Genomic DNA, 17,688 nt, shown 5'->3' on the forward strand with positions numbered 1-17,688 from the left:
AAAGATCTTATCTCATCTTATCTTCTCTTATCTTATGATGGACACTTTTCACTGCTGAAGGGAAGCTTTTTTCATGTTTCTTTCTTTCTTTCTTTCTTTCTTTCTTATTTAGATGCTTGTCCATTTCCTATAATTTCCTTGGAAGTTTCCTGGAACAAACTATGTAAACAATTTAAAAAAAACATATATAGGGAAAGAGACAATAAGAAACGGTGACAATGACAAAAACAAAACTGATTCTTTAACTGTTGTGTGTTTATGGAAAATATAATAAACTATTGGCCTTGCCTTTGAAGTGCCCACCCCCTTAGTGTGCTCTGATTGGTTAGGGGAGATGTCTATCTACAAGCTAGAGTCATTCAGAATAGCTGTGAAAATAAACTTTTTCTGACGGAGAGAACGTTATTACGTCATTTCGTCTCACGCTTCCAACCATGTCAAGTGAAAACTGATTGGATTTGAATGGAGAGAGAATCAGAGTTCTACACGTCTAAACAGTGGGCAGTCACCATGCTCTGCTGGTACACAATGCTGGTAGATATTTATAAATCAAATGTATGTGCTTATGTTAGTACAGTCTGTTTATATTGACAAACGTTTAAGCCTTTACTCCGTCAGAACAAGTTCAGAACCTTCTACTGGGCCCGTACACGGGCCAGTGGGCCGCAGTCTAGAAGAAATGTTGTGAGTTCAACATCAAACTTCATTCTTTTACCCACTAACAGCTGTTAAGTCTTTTCTTCCACTGAAGTTAGCATGCTAACCAGCTAGCCGCGGTCCATATCAGCCTGACTCATCGCTTTTTTCCATAGCTACTAGGTTGAGGCTTGTGTGATATATGGTCAAAAGCTGCTTCTGTTTCATGTCATGAGTTAGTTGTGTTGTTGCGTTTGTAAGCACTTGTTGATTTCCAGATGCATCTCCTTGACAAACCTGCTGCATTTACACTGAGGTCATTTTTTTATTCATTGATCTTTTATTGGTATCTATTCATAACGGATGTTGAATTGTTTGTTTCCCTATGTACAAATTTCATGTTTGCGTGTTAATCTGACCTCCTGTCCACTGGCAAAAGGACTCTCTAGGTTACACCAGTAATTAATCATGATTAATTAATTGGAAGTTCACCAAATGAACACCCTGTCTACAGTGCAATGTGTATCATGTTGCATAGTTGTCTTCAGGAAAATTACTAGGACATTAGTATAAATTACACTTTTTTAGAAGCAGTTTGGTTTAAAATGTACCAATAATGTCCAGCTGTGCTACTATTGAGTCTAACTCATAATTTGTAATTTTCCTTAAATAATTAAAATGACTCTCCCTGTGGAAAAGTGAATATCAATACCCAACATCAGGTAATTATTTGGACAAATAAAGTGATTATAGAAAGAGGGATTCCCCTTCTGAAGCCTCACACTGTAAAAAACAAAAATAAAAAAAACAGGTGATGTGATAATATTGGATAATATTCTTTCCTACTGCAGCTTGGAAAGGTAAATGCATTAGGATGAGGGGTTTAGATTTATACTGTATCGTAATGCTGTCACACTGTCACGCACAGAGCAGCACACACCACAGTGCAGCTGCATCTGTGAATGGTTGACATTCTTTAAGAGCTGCAGAGTCGAGCAGAGGGATGATTTGAAGTCCATGCACTTGACATCTCCACATTATAGCTTATCCAACAGTTGTATAGGCTACATATAGGAGAGAGAAGGGCTTCATTACTGTTTTCCATCAGTGTTAAAAAACCTACTTTAAAATGTATTTTTGCATGAACTTCAGAAACATGTTGCAGCATTATTATTATTATTATTCATTCTCATTGTTTTAAACTGCACAGTCGTTAAAATACAAAATAAAATATAAATATAATACAAATACAAAATAAATCGATGCACATTTTTACAAAGTAACAGGAAAAGAACTGAAAAACAAATTAAAGTTGATTGATTTTACATGTAAATATAAAGTAATGAATTCAAAGTTGCCATAGTGATGTAAGTGCTCATGCAGTGCTGGTACATTTGCATTTATAGTAATATTCATAGCATTTCTAAAAGTTTATATGAATTAAATATTAGACATTTTATAGAAATTTAACACAAGTGAAAAAAATATACAGATAAATAAGTTTAAAACTTTTCTGAAATTTCGGCTAACTAAATATGAAATATTACTGAGTTTCTATTACTAAGTTTTTATGCTGCTCCTCAAATTTCAAAACTAAACTCAAGAAAATATTGAGCAATGATGTAAAACTAAGAAGTCTAAGGAAAAAAAAACAACTTAGATATACATAATTTATTGGTAATGCATTCTCAGTGTGCTGAGATTAGAACAAATGTTTCATCACATTACACTAATCCTTCTTCCTATATATTTCAGGACATGTTGCAGTTTATGTCAGTGCTTACTGGAATCTGTGTGTGTGTGTGTGTGTGTGTAGCCCTGAAACCTCTCAGGATCTGGGAAAACCTCCACAGCTACCAGCTAACACTGTTCAGATGTGTGTTTTTGTTTTCAGACCTCATGTGTCTGTGCAGCCTGTGCAGATGGATGGTGGTGTATTATTTCTGACAGAGACGCAAAAAAAACCAACAACAAAAAAAGCTCCATCTTTCTCTGGCTGTAATCAGCTGGTAGCACTTTTCCACCCAACATCATTACAGTTTATGTATGTGTGTGTCTGCATTTTTACACTCAACAAGATCATATCTACCAGTTACAACAGCAGAGTGAGTTATGAGGGCGTGCTGTATATGGAGCCCGTCTGGTGATGACATGCGTGGGAAAGACAAATAGTGGCAGTACAGTTCCCATTCAGCCACGAGAGGAGCAGAGAAACATACGTCTGGCCATTAATTATGTGGTGCGCAGCAGCAGATTTGGTTTGAAGGGAAACAAAAGGTGTCTTTTGGGGAGATTTGTGTCTTGGCTCTGAGCTGACTTCTTTGCAAGGACCTATTGTTCTGCTACAGAGACACAAGAGGCTCACTGAGACCAACAGACCCCCCCCCCCTCCCCTCAAAGGGCTGAATGATAAGTAAGTGGTCTGCTGCACGACAACCAGTTGATTCAACACAAAGCATTGTTTGTGTGATTGTGTTTCTTTTATTGATTTCCAGGAGGAATAAAGAGAGAGGTGATGCTGGTTTAGGATGAAGGAATGAATGTAGGAGTGGTGCTTTATGCTTCTCCTCTAACACATGTTAATGGTCATTATTGTACTTTAACTTTCCACTACATTTATCTACCAGTGACTTCGTAGATTAAAGGGCCACTGTAGTGATTAAGTATCACGTCTAGAGACTGATTAAGAAAAAGTGTTCAAAATCAAAGCAGCAGGGGCCTGAGAGTCAACTAATCTAAAAACACTACAGCCTACATTTCCCATAATGCAACTCGGCACCAGTTTTTCTTAGAATGCCTACTGACTTTCTGTAAGAAAAAAACAAAAAAAAGTTTCTCCAAGCAGAAATAACCCAGATGATGTCGTGTGATGTCACAACTGACATCACCAAGGTTATTTTCTCAAACCTGACAAAGTTTCTCCTCCAGAGCAACGTTATAGACAGACATTATACAGATGTTTTCACAGGCTACACGGGGCCTCCCATGACTAGTAAATTGGTGTTTTTGCTACAAAACATGTGATCAGCAAATAATATATATATATATATATATTTTGGTCTCTACCAACTTGTGAGAAAACAACCTGATTATTTTTTAAGCTGCTAAATGCTCCACGACAGCACATTCAGAAAGTGTTCAGACTCCTTGAATTCTTCACATCTTGTTATGTTGCAGCCTTATGCTACAACGAGTCAATACCACATAATGACAAGGGGAAAACACAATTTTAAAAGTTATTGCAAATTTTTTCCACACTGATACACTTCGGTTTGAAAATGCATCAGTTTTGCTGTGTTTACGCCTGGTGTCCACACAACTCTGGAGTTCTCCTGCCCCTAAAATGGAGAAACTGTTTTAGTTTGAAAAGTCTGGGCTTGTGTTGACGGGAAGAAATGGAGACTTTTGGAAACAATTACTCAGACACCCACGTCTTGATTGGGTCTTATCAGTCGTGACGTGTCCTTCCCTGACTCGTGGTTTGGATGGATAATGCTCTCGCCGCTCTGATATGTCCCCATAATTGCTTTGCGATGACTCCCAATCTATGTTTTCTGCCTCTACACTAGTAGTAACAGTTCCACCTTGTCGTCGGTCCAAGCAAAGAAATCTTCGGTCTTACTCTTGTCGCACATGAATGCCTAGTGTCCGTGTGATATATTGTTTTCAGGTGTGTTAGTATGGACGGAGATTATTTCTGATACGGAGCTAAAACGCCGCATTAGTGTGAATGTAGCCGTAGCGTTCATGTTGAAGTGTGTGTGGTGCTTTTATTGTGCTGAAGCCCCCTGTGCCCCACCCCTTCTGTTCCTCAAACCCCTCATCCAGGATCCCCTCTCCGGCCTCCCCCTCCCCACATCCTTCCCTGCCAGCTCTGGGCTGAATGAAAGAGAAAATAAAGAGATCTAAATGTCAGCAGGGAACTGAGTGCATTCCTCTCGCCGTGTCCCGAGACCGGTCACCCAGAACAACTTGTGATCCTGGGACAAAGCTGACGACAGCAGGTGGCCATATAAAGAAATTTTCCTCCCAGAATTAGATCTAGATCCTGGTGAAGTGCCATTGAGTCATAGATAATACCCCTACCCCCCACACTCCCCCCCTACCCAATCCTGCTGAGCCCAGAAAGATTTTCATTTCAATTTCTTTACACAACGATGCTTTTCATCTTGACCAGGCTGAGATGACAGTGCTGCAGTTATGGAATAAATGGGAAGCAGTTGAAAGGCAGAATTATCCCCTGGACCTGCAGCACCGCGTGGAATGCCCCACTGTTTTTATCCATGTACATTTGTGACATTGTCAGATGTAACAGGAACCTCTCTTTCTCTCTCTCACACACACACACACACACACACACACACACACACACATAGGCCTACATACATACATACATACTAAAAGAGATACACACACACACATGCTGGAGCTTTAATCCAAACAGGGCGACTATTTTATAATTTCATCTCCTCTGTCTCCTCTTTCCTATCCCCTGTTTTCTAGGGGGCATATAAATGATGCATGAGGACGAAAATGTCACCCCCAAAATAAAGAGAAAGCAATTTTGTCACACAGAAAATGGTAATTTTCAACTTTTTCCTCAGCGTCTCGGGCTTTTTACTGTCGGAGGTCTGGTAGTGAAATGCCAGCTCTCACAAAGGACTGAATGCTTCAAAGTGTGAGATGAAGGCGAGACATTAATTCACACAGATGCTGTGTGATGATCAGAAGTCATACTGTGGGAGCTGGAGTGAGTTACGTCTCTGTGTCAAATGATTTGATGCTTCGCAATTGCAGCTAATTCAGGATGTCAGCGTGCAACAGGTATTACAGACATTAGTGGCAAATCATGACTCAATAACATTCAACGTGGGCCGACCTTTGCATTGAATTAATACGTTTTGAGCCTTATTATCTGTTATGATAACTTTGTTTTCACCAAATTTTTACTTATAACAACCAGTACAGTATAAAACAACGTCTGTGTCTCTCAAATCAGAGAGAGAAAAAGCCCCTGAAAAACCTTTAATGGGGGAAATGACAGCTATGAGCTCGGTGAAGTCGACCATAGTTTACTGTAACGTAGTCATGGTAACCTGGACACTTCAACCCGCATGAGTAGGATTTAGGAGATGATAAGAAAAACAAAGTCAGATATGTGGACACTTTCTGAGGGAACAGTGATATCTATACACAACAGAATTAACACTTTAAAACTTTATTTTTGTTAATGTGCAAATGAAACATGATCCTACAGGTTGTAAACAAGTAGCTCATATCGAAACCCTTTTCTGAGCTAAAGAAGAGAAGATCATAATCAGGCTGCAGCGCTCGCACATAGTCGAACTAGGCAGCTTCCTACAGGGCGTGTGTGGCTGACTGTGTCCCTGTACGTGTTGTAACCTCTTGCACTGTAAACGCGACAATGTCTGAAGCTACGGGCAGGTGACAGTCACCACCACCACCATCTCTCCGCCTCACACAAAACTTGCATATAGCCCCTTTTTTTCTTTTTTTTTTTAAACGAGTCTGTGTGTAATTAAGAGTTGGGTGTTTTCAGGATTCGTGGCAGAATGACGTTTGACTTCAATAACAACCTCTGGGTTCTATATTACACCTATAAAGTTTCCCTCACAAAGACGAGCACGAGACCAATTTGTGTTCAAAAATGAAAACATACACTTTGGAAAAAAAAAAAAAGAAAAAGATCAATGACAGGCTCATCAATATAATTCTTCATGGTAGGGCAGCACAAGGGCCTTTCTTCTTTTCTCCGACTGTTTTGACAGCCGTTGATTCCTCTGATTCCTTTTTCCACTGCGACTCTACATGCGGACGACTCGTGACTTCACCCAGACCCAAAGTGAATATTTGAAAAGCTCAAAACCATGGTTTCATTTTCCTGATGGATAGTTCTGCTTGGAACTGTAAACTGTGGTTTCTGAATCCCTTTATGCGCTGAAAGCAAAGTCTGAAATGACTCATGAACCTAAAAGGGCTTGTTCAGGGGGAGTCTGAGAGTCTTCAAGTGTCTTTCTTCTGAGGCCTTTTTTAGTTTTTGTATTTACAGATCAGGGACGGTGCAGTTGTGTGTTTTGCTCAGACTTTATGTCATCAGGGTTCATCAAGATCCAAGAACACGCTCTTATAACCTCAGCCGAAGTCTCATGAAATATATTATCATGTTTCACTCAAAATTAGGTTTACCTCAAACGCGGCACCAGCCGGCCAACTTTAGATCCATATGCATGTGTGTGATATTATGTGGGTTCAACTCAGCTTTGACTTAAAATACATCTAACCGCAATATGAGAAAAGTGCACCGTGCGTTGCTACTGTGTGTGTTTTAGATTATTGAACAGCGCTGGTGATGTCGGCCGTCCGGCCGCTACGGCTTCAGATGAAACGAGCGGCGTCCATCGAAGCAGCACATCATTCAGGGATGTGATGCATTAATGTCGTTACATCTCAACACTTTGAATTACAGCAATTGCATTAGGTCCTAAATCCAGTTATCCTGTGTTACTTCAGCATTTTGAGCAGTCGCCTTGTTAGCTGCCCGACCAGGAGTTGGATGGAGGATTGGTACTTTATTTTTATGTTTTTATATTCACCATGTACTGCATCTACAGACAGTACGGACATAGACAAATTTATACATATATATATATATATATATATATTGCTGGAGACTAATTAGTAAAGTAATCTATTTAATTCTCTATTGATAAGCAATAATGTGTTTTATCACCTGCGGTTTCAAAGCACATGATTTAATAACCTGTAACAGACTGTTGAGGCTTTTACTGTGTCAGAGGTGAAAATGAGCTTTTAGCTTTGGAGCAGTAAACGCACTGTCGACGGTGTCTTTTCTCATGAAATTACATTTGGAAAAGTGAGGATCATATTATATTAGAGGACAACGGACATTCAACATGTGAACGTTAGTTAATTAGCTCTTAGCCTAGCTTGGCTTTGGAGAGCGTATCTGTTCCTTTATTCTTGGACAACATGTATTTTGGTCGGAAACGTTCCAGGTTGATGATTTCTTAAATGAATAAAGTTAGAAGTTAGAACATCAACTTCACTTAAGTTTGTTGGTTATATTCCATTAATTGTTTTATGTATTTTTTAGTTGAATGTAAATTATATTCGTATATAAGTATAAATAAGTAATAGATTACATATTTGAAGTAGCTTACCCTCAGTTTCAACATAATGAGTTTATTTAACTGGAGTGTTATTGTGTTTCTAAAGAGCTGTGTATCATGTCTTCCTCCCTCCTCTGTCAGCAAACAGTGGTCACATGGGGCTGGAGCCAGCCAATCTGCTCTTCCAGCCTCACCTTTACTGGATCATTTGCTGGCTAACACCTGATACTTTTCATGTCACTAACTCGCAGGCTGCCCACAATTGCCTTGCCAAATGGCCTGCGACCACCTATTCTGCAGGTCCCTATTGTGGATCAGTTGAACGCCGTCCAGGAGCAAACTCTGCCTAATTGACCCCATATGTTCTCCCAGAGTTCAGACTCACCCGCTGGCAGCGTCTACGGTTCAGTACCAAAAATCGCTTAAATGCAGACTTCATGCATGTACGGGCTCAGCAGTCAAAGACACAAAGATGGCTCGATCAGTCGGCAACAAGTCAAAGATAAAAAGCAGCCTTGTGTTTGTGGCCAAAAAAGAAAATTGGGATGAATAAACTCAAAACTAGGAAGTGTTTAAAAAAAAATAAACAAATAACGTTACAAGCATGAAACTAACAGAGTCATTTGAAAAGACGAAAAAAAGAAAAAGACGTGAATTTGTGACATTTTGAATGTGTTTATCTTGTCAGTACAGTGTGTCCTGAAGCCTGCGCCGCGTTCAAAGGCTGCGGCGGTGAGGGGCCTTAAAAAGACGTGTCTGCCAGAGAGAGGGGACGAGCAGCAGTTGGCAGGACTGCTGGGAGTCCGGTTATTGGCAGCTGCACAGTGTGGAGGAGCTGCTGCTCTTTACAGCCTTCACTTCCAATTGTAATTTATTTGTAGGTTGTTAAGGGGATTTGAAGAAACAATGTGGGACATTTGCTAATAAACACCTTTCTTTTTTATTATCATTATTATTATTATTATTATGCTGTAGAACATTAAATGATTTAACAAGTTCGTTAAAGCTTTATTTGTGGGTCAGGTGATATAGATCCTTTCTGTGGGAAAACATAACAGCAACGTCCTACACGCAGGATATCATGTGTTTTATGTTTCTGGCAGCAGCAGCAGCAAAAGCCATGTATTTGGGATATATTACCAAAAAGTTCCGTTCTTACATTTTTATCTGTTGAACCGTGAAAATCTTATTTTCTTAAAACAACAGAAAAATCTGCAGGTTGAGGTTTGATTATTTCAGCTGTTTCCAATACTGGAGTTGTCCTTTTCTTTTTACAGTTTGTGCAGAAACGATGTAGATTCACTGTTGTTATACAGTCAGAGTAATAGCTCTTGACTGTACTGTACTATATTTATTCATTTTTATTGGTAATAAATTCAGAGAAAAAGCCAAAACCATCAATGCATCAGTGTGTCTCTTAATACTTTCTGACTTCCCGGCCCAGTCTTTACAAACAGCCACAAACACTGAGTTTCATTTACAACAAAAAGACTCAATCATTTCTTAAAACAGCTGGGCGTTGTAGTTTTTAACAAACCGACCTAAGTAAGTCCTGGTTAATTAGTATTTCATTAAGTAAAATAATTTACCATGGCCATGTGAAGACATAGATTTTTAAAAAAAGAAACATTAGAAATACAGTAGTTTTATTTCTAAAAAATAAATAAATAAATCTAGATCTAAAACAGGTGGTAATTCCTCTGGGACTATTTTCAGTGGAGGATTAATCCACTGATGTTCATACGAGGATATGCAGCAGTCGCAGATCAGTGTGTGTTCGTGTTAATGAAGGGAAATGTCACCCAGCGCCGCTATGTGGCCCACAGACCGTGTTCTTAATAGTTTTTGGACCACATTAACACAGTGTATATCATGAGTCATATCCTCTAACAGTGGGTATTTTGTGACGCATGTGCAGCATCACCGTACATTGACAAAGAACAGGGAGGTTATTGTGAGCACTGATACCCAACATGGCCGAGTATGGAAAGACGGAGAAAGCCAGACTCGTAAAAAACCAACCATATCTAAAGACAAACCGTCATCATGTTGGCTTTCTATTTGTTTTAACATGACCATAAGAAAGTATGTTTTCTGTGTGTGTGTGTGTGTGTGTGTGTGTGGGAGAGCAAGGGAACTTCAAAAGCACCCGTGAGTGCATACAAACAGCTCAGCCTCTGTGGCAAACCTCCCATCGTGCTGGAGGAGAGCAGCAAGTTTGCAAAATAGCTGCCTCAACAGACAATCTGGAACAAATTGTGATCTAACTCTTGCTGGAATCTGCAGGAGCTGCCTATGAAAATATCAGTAATTGAAGGGGAGGGGGTCTCAGAGTGAATACATGCGAGTCAAAGTCTCCGAGCTGCAGTGGCAGTAAAAACTGTACAAGTTGTCAAAGGGGAGAAGTCCTTAAATCAAACTTGATAATTAGTGTCAGTAAAGTATATTTGGATGCAAAAAAATTATAATTTAGTTGGATCTGATTAATAGTGCTCATTACAACACAGCAGAAGGCCTACAGATATTTATGACCGTAGTTTTCTGTTTTAATTTTATTTACCTCATTATCCGGTCCAAACGATCCCTCACTCATGACTCAGTAGTCGATGTAATGGTTTTCCTTTCGGGACACGAGGACGTGTGCGGGAGGAAACTCCAGACATTGTTGCTGACTGCCACATGACAATCACGAGAACGTGTCTGATGGCTGCATCCATCAAGTCTGAAGCCAATCTAGCAGCCCGGAGAACCACAGCGCGCACAGATATAATTGCATTACTGCATCCCACACAAGTAATCATCCAAAATGTCTCCCCAATGAGTTGCAAGATGAAGCACTGTGAGTTTGTAACTCTCAGTGAAGAGATTAGATGAATGGTGTTAACCAAGTGGTTTCAGGAGAAAATACAACACACAAAAGATCCCTGGGACTCATAAAGGATTCTGTTTCCAACCTGCTCTGACACGACATTATTTTAATCTCTGGGCCTGGAGTTGGTGATAATGTGTGGAAATAAAAGTGATGATAACAGCTTGTTTTAGGCGGCGTCCGCTCTCTTTTATAACGCCAATGATCTCCACTGTCCAAACGAGTGTTTTAGCCCCGTCTCATAATCTCCATCCTTAGTGACATACCTGAAGACGCACATCACATAATGCACACTGGTAAGTGCGTGCCGGTGTAAACAGGAAGCAGATGATTTACTCGGAAGTCGGTTAGATGCAGAAAATACAACAAATAGGAAACAGCAAAGGGAGTTGTAGCATTAAAGCTCCATATTTTCCTCCTTTCTCACTGTTTTATTTGAAGTGAAAATATATATTTGTGGTTTTAAAAACTAAAAACCACCTCAGTGTAGTTTTACATCTCCTCTCTCAGGCTTCTCTCTGGAGCTCCAGTAACAACAGGTCGCTGTTAAACAATCCTACGCAACTCGGATCATATGTAGCTGCAACTGTGCAAAAAGTGGCTTAGCATCAGAATAGCACTTTACATTGCATTACGCTTTTTCCTCTTTCATAAGCCTGCCATTAACTCCTGCTGCTGCATTTACATTTACTAATTCTTTTTGGAGGCAAATATTAATAAACAAATGAATTTACTATGAGGTAGACGAGAGAAGAAGGTATTTACATGAACACTGTTGAATTTAGATTTTATTTTATCTTATTTTTCTTTTTGCTTTTGTGATTGTTCTCACTCCTCCTGGCTTCAATTTTGAGTGTTTGTTATTTTTTGTGATTTGGGGATCATACATGTTTAGCATGTGTGCAACACATTTATTTGTTTGTGATTTCCTGCTCTTGCTGTATGAGTCATGCTGGCTGTAGCTGCTCATGGATCTGTGGTGTAAAAGAGACTGATGGAGGCCTCACTCCCGTCTCAGGCCAGTGCTCTGGCACAGTGAGCAGCTCTGTCCCATTGACAGAGCATGATGAAGTGGCCTTTGGGACGACTGACCGGGGGGGGGGGGGGCGCAGGATGGATGGGAGACGGTGCAGTGCGTTTGGCCGGGGCACCTGTGCCATGTCAGCCACGTGACCTCCCCCCCCCCCCCCCCCCCCCCCGAGATGTTTCCTGGTCACCGGGTCGTCACTCTTCTTCACACTGTGAAGCTTCTCTAAAGGTTTCATCCACACGACTGGTCGAATGAATACCTGCTCTGCCGTTCGCCCTACTCCTGTGTAACATCTGTCATTTAGCGCATGAACCACATCTGTGGGCCTTGGACTGAAGCTGAAGGGGGGGGGGGGGGGGGGGTAGTTAGCATGTTAGCATGACTGAAGTTTCAATAAAAAAAACTCTCTGGAAAGTGATTCGCCAAATTCCACTGTGGTGAAACAAGGATTAAGGCGAGATAAAACGCATCACTGCACATAAACCGCTGGATTTAATATGTAACCAGAGTTATTGCTGTATATCAATCTAGTGATGCGTCACCCCCAGATGTTCTCCATCTGGATTTCTCCCTGAACTCTCTGCTTCCATCTCAACAGAATGGAGCCGAATGGAATTTGGTTTGTGGTTTAAAACCTTAAGGATTTCTCTGTAACATTAAATATTAATGACTAAATGAGCAAAAGAAAAAACAAACTTTAAGATTGGAGAAAACATCCTTCATCCTGTTTATTGGTTTTGTTTAAAAGTGAAAACCCTGAGAGGACCTGCTTCATCAGAGCTGAGCGGGTGTGGCTGAAGAGGGAAGGTGAAGGGAGAATGAGGATTTGAGGCGTCTGGTGACGACAGAGATCGACTAATGATGAAGAAGAGCTTATTTTAACCCGTATCATGATCCTTTCCTAAACCTAACCGAGCCATGACAGTTTATTATTGTAACCATGACAACTTAGGTCTGGTGCTGCCTGCTGCACTGGACTTGTTGCTGTGACGACAAGGACTCTGGAAAGCTGCCCTCTGTTACCGTGCCCACCTGTTGTTCAACGAGAAACAGTTCAACTATCAGCTCCCTCTCACATTATAAATAGTTGATTTTACATTTCTGTTGCTGCACAGTTGAAAGTGATGAGATGATGTGAAGCTTTAGACAGAGGAAGGCGAGTTACAACATCCTGACATCCTGGGTTACTGTCAGAACAGTTTTCATAGGGACTATTTCTTTGGTCAAAAATCCTCTCATGTGATGAACTTTGCTGTTCACAGTTTTAATCTTTTTAAAGAGTTCCCTGAGGAGGTGGAGAAGGAGTTAGTTGATAGTCACTTTGCATCTGCTCTCAACACATGGAGCACTGCAGGATAAGTTTACGGAGTGTTATGAGTCCAGTAGTAAATATCTAGTGGCTCTAAAAGAAGTAAATCTTGCACACAGCATCGAGTCCGTGCCGCAGGATGGATGGATACTTCTGCAGCTTGACATGACAACCACAATATATATATACGTCAGGGTGTGACAAGTGATCGCCATAGATGCTAATAACTTTTCCACGTTCCATTAGTTCAGACGAATCTGCTGACAACGGAGAAGTAACGTCTGTGTTAATCTACATCTTGTGCGAACGCCAGGGAGACTTAAAAGCAGCGTGAAGACGAGCAACTTTCAGCATCTGGACGCTTTCCAAGAGCACGCAACTTTTCAGAGCCGCCAGCAGCTCTTCATCTTCGAGGAAAACTCTTAACTCACAGCAAAGCCACTGTGACGCCTTCCCCGGTCCTTAAAGGTTATTATTATTTTAATCGCTATTGAAACAAGCAAGTAAACAAACACTTCATCCGTTTAGCCGGAGACAGCGGCGGTGGCCGCTCCTCTCAGACTTCAGATCTGTGAAATGGTAATCTCCTTTCATGGTCCAGGCCTCCTTGCTTTTGTCCTCGGAGCGACTCCCACTGAGATGCTGTGACTTGATCTGAATGAGAGGCACAGAGTTGGCACCTCGCTACAGAGGGAGCCCAGTGAAGGTAGAGCTAGAGCAGCTAGATAAGGAGGAGACCTTCAGTGTGTGTGTGTGTGTGTGTGTGTGTGTGCGTGTCACGGCGAGGTTTTCTACTTCAAAAACAGCTGCTCTCACGGTGAAACAGTCACTTCATTCAAGTAGATTCCGGCGGCTTTGCACAACAGTTGCTTCAAACGGGAAAAGAGAGGCGACGTTCTGATCTGCAGAAATCACGAAGAAAAATCACAAACTACTCAAATTGGTATAGGGGCAATCAGAAAGCTCGCACCGCCTGTGATTGCTTCAAAGACGAGATGAGAGAGACTAAACATCTACAGATGTAGTTTTTTGTTGTTCCTCTGAACAGCGTGCCCACTCACTGCACACGACGGCAAATTGTACCGTTCAGGCGTGTTGCTCGAGAAATTCAGTTTTTTGCTAGTGAGGGATGTGGAGGAGTAAGCAAAGAGGAATTTGGGGGAAAAAAACAAAAGAGAAATTGCTGCATCAGGAGAGACTGAACCTACACACACACACACACACACACACACACACACAGCCGTTCGTTTCTACTGGATTCTTCATTTATCAAAGGCGTCACTTCAGGTCAATTACGCAACAACTGTAAATTCTAAAATATGACGTAAAAGCAGCGCGACTGTAGATGACGATTCTCTGTGGATTCGTCACTGCGGAAGTGGCGACTTCCGCAATACGCATTATGATTTTGATCCATTGTTAATATGAAAAATATTGGCGACTGTAGCTTTAAATCTTCAGACATCTCTGCTTCAGCCTGTAAATAAAGACTAATGTCAAATCATTTCGTTGCTTTCAACCAAATTTACAAATCAGAACCTGGTTTGAAAATAGAGGATTAGTTAGTGGTTACGACTGAGAGCAGTTGTAGGTGAGTAAAACTCTGTATTCAGCCGGTGAGCCAGGCCTACAGCCAAATGAATTTTTTAAAGGTTGAATAAGAAGCAGGGAACGGTTGAGTTGAGAGCTGTTAGTGATTTGAATGGGGCGGCGGCTCTATGTGGTGAATCTCTGTGTGTCTGGGGCACACTCCAGGAGGAAGAGGACCGTTACAGTCTCTCAAAGACCCCTGTCAGCCTGCCTTATTGATGCCCATGCCACCACCGGCTCACTGACTGATTGCTGGATGAACATTCCCCTGATTGATGTGACAGACAATTGGCCTGATGTTCCACTACCACCAGGCCCGCCTCCCCCCTCCTCCCCGCTTCCTCCCCACCTCTTCACCCCTTTCAGCCAGCACAACCCAGTGAGTGTGAGCGGTGTGTTTTCTCCGCTGCGACCCTGGAGGCTGACTTGAAAAACTTTTTTTTTTTTTTTCGGGTTGAGGTTTAGCCAACAGGCCGGAGCCGGCGTCGGCGGCAGATTGATGCAACTGTGTCCAGTGATGAAAACGGACTTTCTGGTGGATGAATTCAAGCAGCAGCGAAGCCTTCGGGGGGAACGGAATCAATGAGCAGTTGTCTGCACACTTCAAGGGCCACGCCTGCTGTTGCATTTGAACTCTTACCAAACAACCAGATTTTGTCAAGTCTAATACTGTTGAAGGAAGCCGGATCGTCGTCTGTGTCAGTGAGCCGATGAATAGTTAAAGAATGTGCATTATTTGTTTTCCAGGGGCCGCTGTATGATAATGCCGCCCACCCGTCGGTGCGGTTGCCTCCTTGTCAGAACCATTGTGTTCACATTCATGTTGCCATGTCGAGTTCTTTCATCCAGACTGTCAGGGGCTGCAGCGATCTGCTATTAAACCTGTGTTATGGCGTGGAACCGGGCCATGGATGTGACAGTTGTGATGGCCTCTTCAGTCGGGCAGAGAGACAGGTGGAGGGGGGGTGGGGTGGGCTGTTGTTGTCACCGAGCCTACCTGGTGGAAGGAGGAAGCCTGAGGTAATGCAAGAGAGGAGACGTTAAAGGCCTCAGTGTGAACAACATGGAAAAGGCAGAAGAGTTTATACCTGATCCACTGGAGTTTTGTAGTTGCGTGTAAAAAAAAAAAATGATACAAAAGAGAGTTTCAAAGTCTGCAGACTTTCACATACACCGGGCGAATCGCAGTGTCACATGATCAAAGTTTCTGAATCATCTTGTTTGGAAATTTATAAAAATTCTTGGTTGCAGCTCGTCGTCTCACACAGATCTGACGAGCTTTGTTTTCAGCACAGTGAAGCCTTCAGTCAAAAAATGTAATTAAAACATATTTCTTTTTCTTAAATACGTCACATTAACTTTCATGTTTTTTTTTTCAGGAACATAATATTTATTTAAATAACAGATTTATAAAATCATTTTATGGCACATGAGTAAAATTGAGTGAAATCTGATAAATTTTACAATTTTTACACAACTTTGCAAAAACAACACAACTCCATATGCAAATAACAAATTTCATATATTGACATATATATATGTTTGTATGCGTATAGTGTAAACAATGTTACATAAATATACAGTATATCCATCCCAAAGACAAAATCAATAGATGTTGATATTATTCAACAAAAGTCTGAGACAACTTTCCCAGATTGTGAAGACAGACCAAATGTATATGTGACATGTTGTACAGCGTATGTAAATATATCATCGTATTATCAGCTACATGTTGATGCAGTAAAAAAGAAAAAAGAACGAGTGCCTTTTATGCACCAGGAGTGAGTACGATGAACCATCCAGTGTGAAATAAAGAACTGCTGCTTCTTTATTTCCACTGACATGCGGCTACAAAGCAACATGGCCACCGAGCGGGACGGGATAACTCCTGTAACGGCGGGGAGTCGCGGTTGTCTGGTGGGGCCTGTATTCTGCAGCGGACTGTGCGGTTGTACCCACGAGGAATGGTGCACGACTGCTGCGGCTGTGACCAAAGACTCCTCTGGTGGAGGTCACGGTTCTTGAAGTTCCAGCCGTACGATCTGCCGAGGGAGCTCAGCGCTGCTGTTATTTCAGCGGCGTATCTGTGATAGATGTACAGAGGCATCAAAAAGCAGCACGCCCCAATGGACTTTTCAGCATCAGCCGGGCGACTCCCATCATGCAGCTGTTTTGCTGAAATTGCACCAACATGCAGAGTTTTGCTGGTGCTCGCTCTTCCCTGTGTGTACAGCACGTCCAGCACGTGTGGGAATGACAATAAACTTCATCCTGAACATGAGTTACGAAAAAATATCTGGGGACAAATGCGAAAGAAAAGACCGTGATGAAAACTCTGAGACTCTCCGCGCCACCTGGTCGCTGCGTAACTTCCTGTAGGCATGGACTTAATGCTAAAGATATAAATGAAACAATTACTTATTAGCACTACAAAAGCAGGACACTTGGTCTTGCATTAATACATCACGGCTACAGGCCGTCACCAGCTGGTCGCAGTGTAATCAGACCAGAGGCTGAACTCTTTTCCCTCTTTTGGCCAGATGGAGGCCTGGGATCGGATCCATCCACACAACTAACACCTTCCTCCCGGACATGCCTCGGACTGATATGGGAAAGTCTATAAAGAAAAGCTCTGCCTGATGCGTCAGTGAGAGTAAAGAAGGACCTCCGTGTTTCTGTCTCTCTGCTTCACTTTGGCAGCTATCTGCTGTTCTAATGCACGTCTCTAAAATTCACTCTTAAACTATTATTTCTAAAATGACAGGAGAAGGGACACTCCGCTAATTTGATATGTCAAAATCAATTTAGCCGTTGGGACCGCTGCTCTGCAAATGTAATGTATTGTGTGGCTCTGGTGGAGCTTTGTCAAGGGTGAGGAAGACATTAAAGGTCCCATATTTTCCTCTTCTGTGTTTTATTTAAAGCGTTGATCCATAAGAAGATATATTTGTGGTTTCATTCGTATCTATGTTTTGTAGTATCTGTCTAAACCACAATGACCGGACTGAATTTCATGTGTAAAACCCAACAGCTAACGACAAATATGTTCCGTCGTTCTCCCAGAGCAACGTACAGATGGGTTTATCATGGCCGCCTATTGTGT

Source organism: Seriola dumerili, unplaced genomic scaffold (assembly GCF_002260705.1).
Source record: "Seriola dumerili isolate Sdu_G_001 unplaced genomic scaffold, Sdu_1.0 BDQW01000025.1, whole genome shotgun sequence".
NCBI classification, from domain to species: Eukaryota; Metazoa; Chordata; class Actinopteri; order Carangiformes; family Carangidae; genus Seriola; species Seriola dumerili.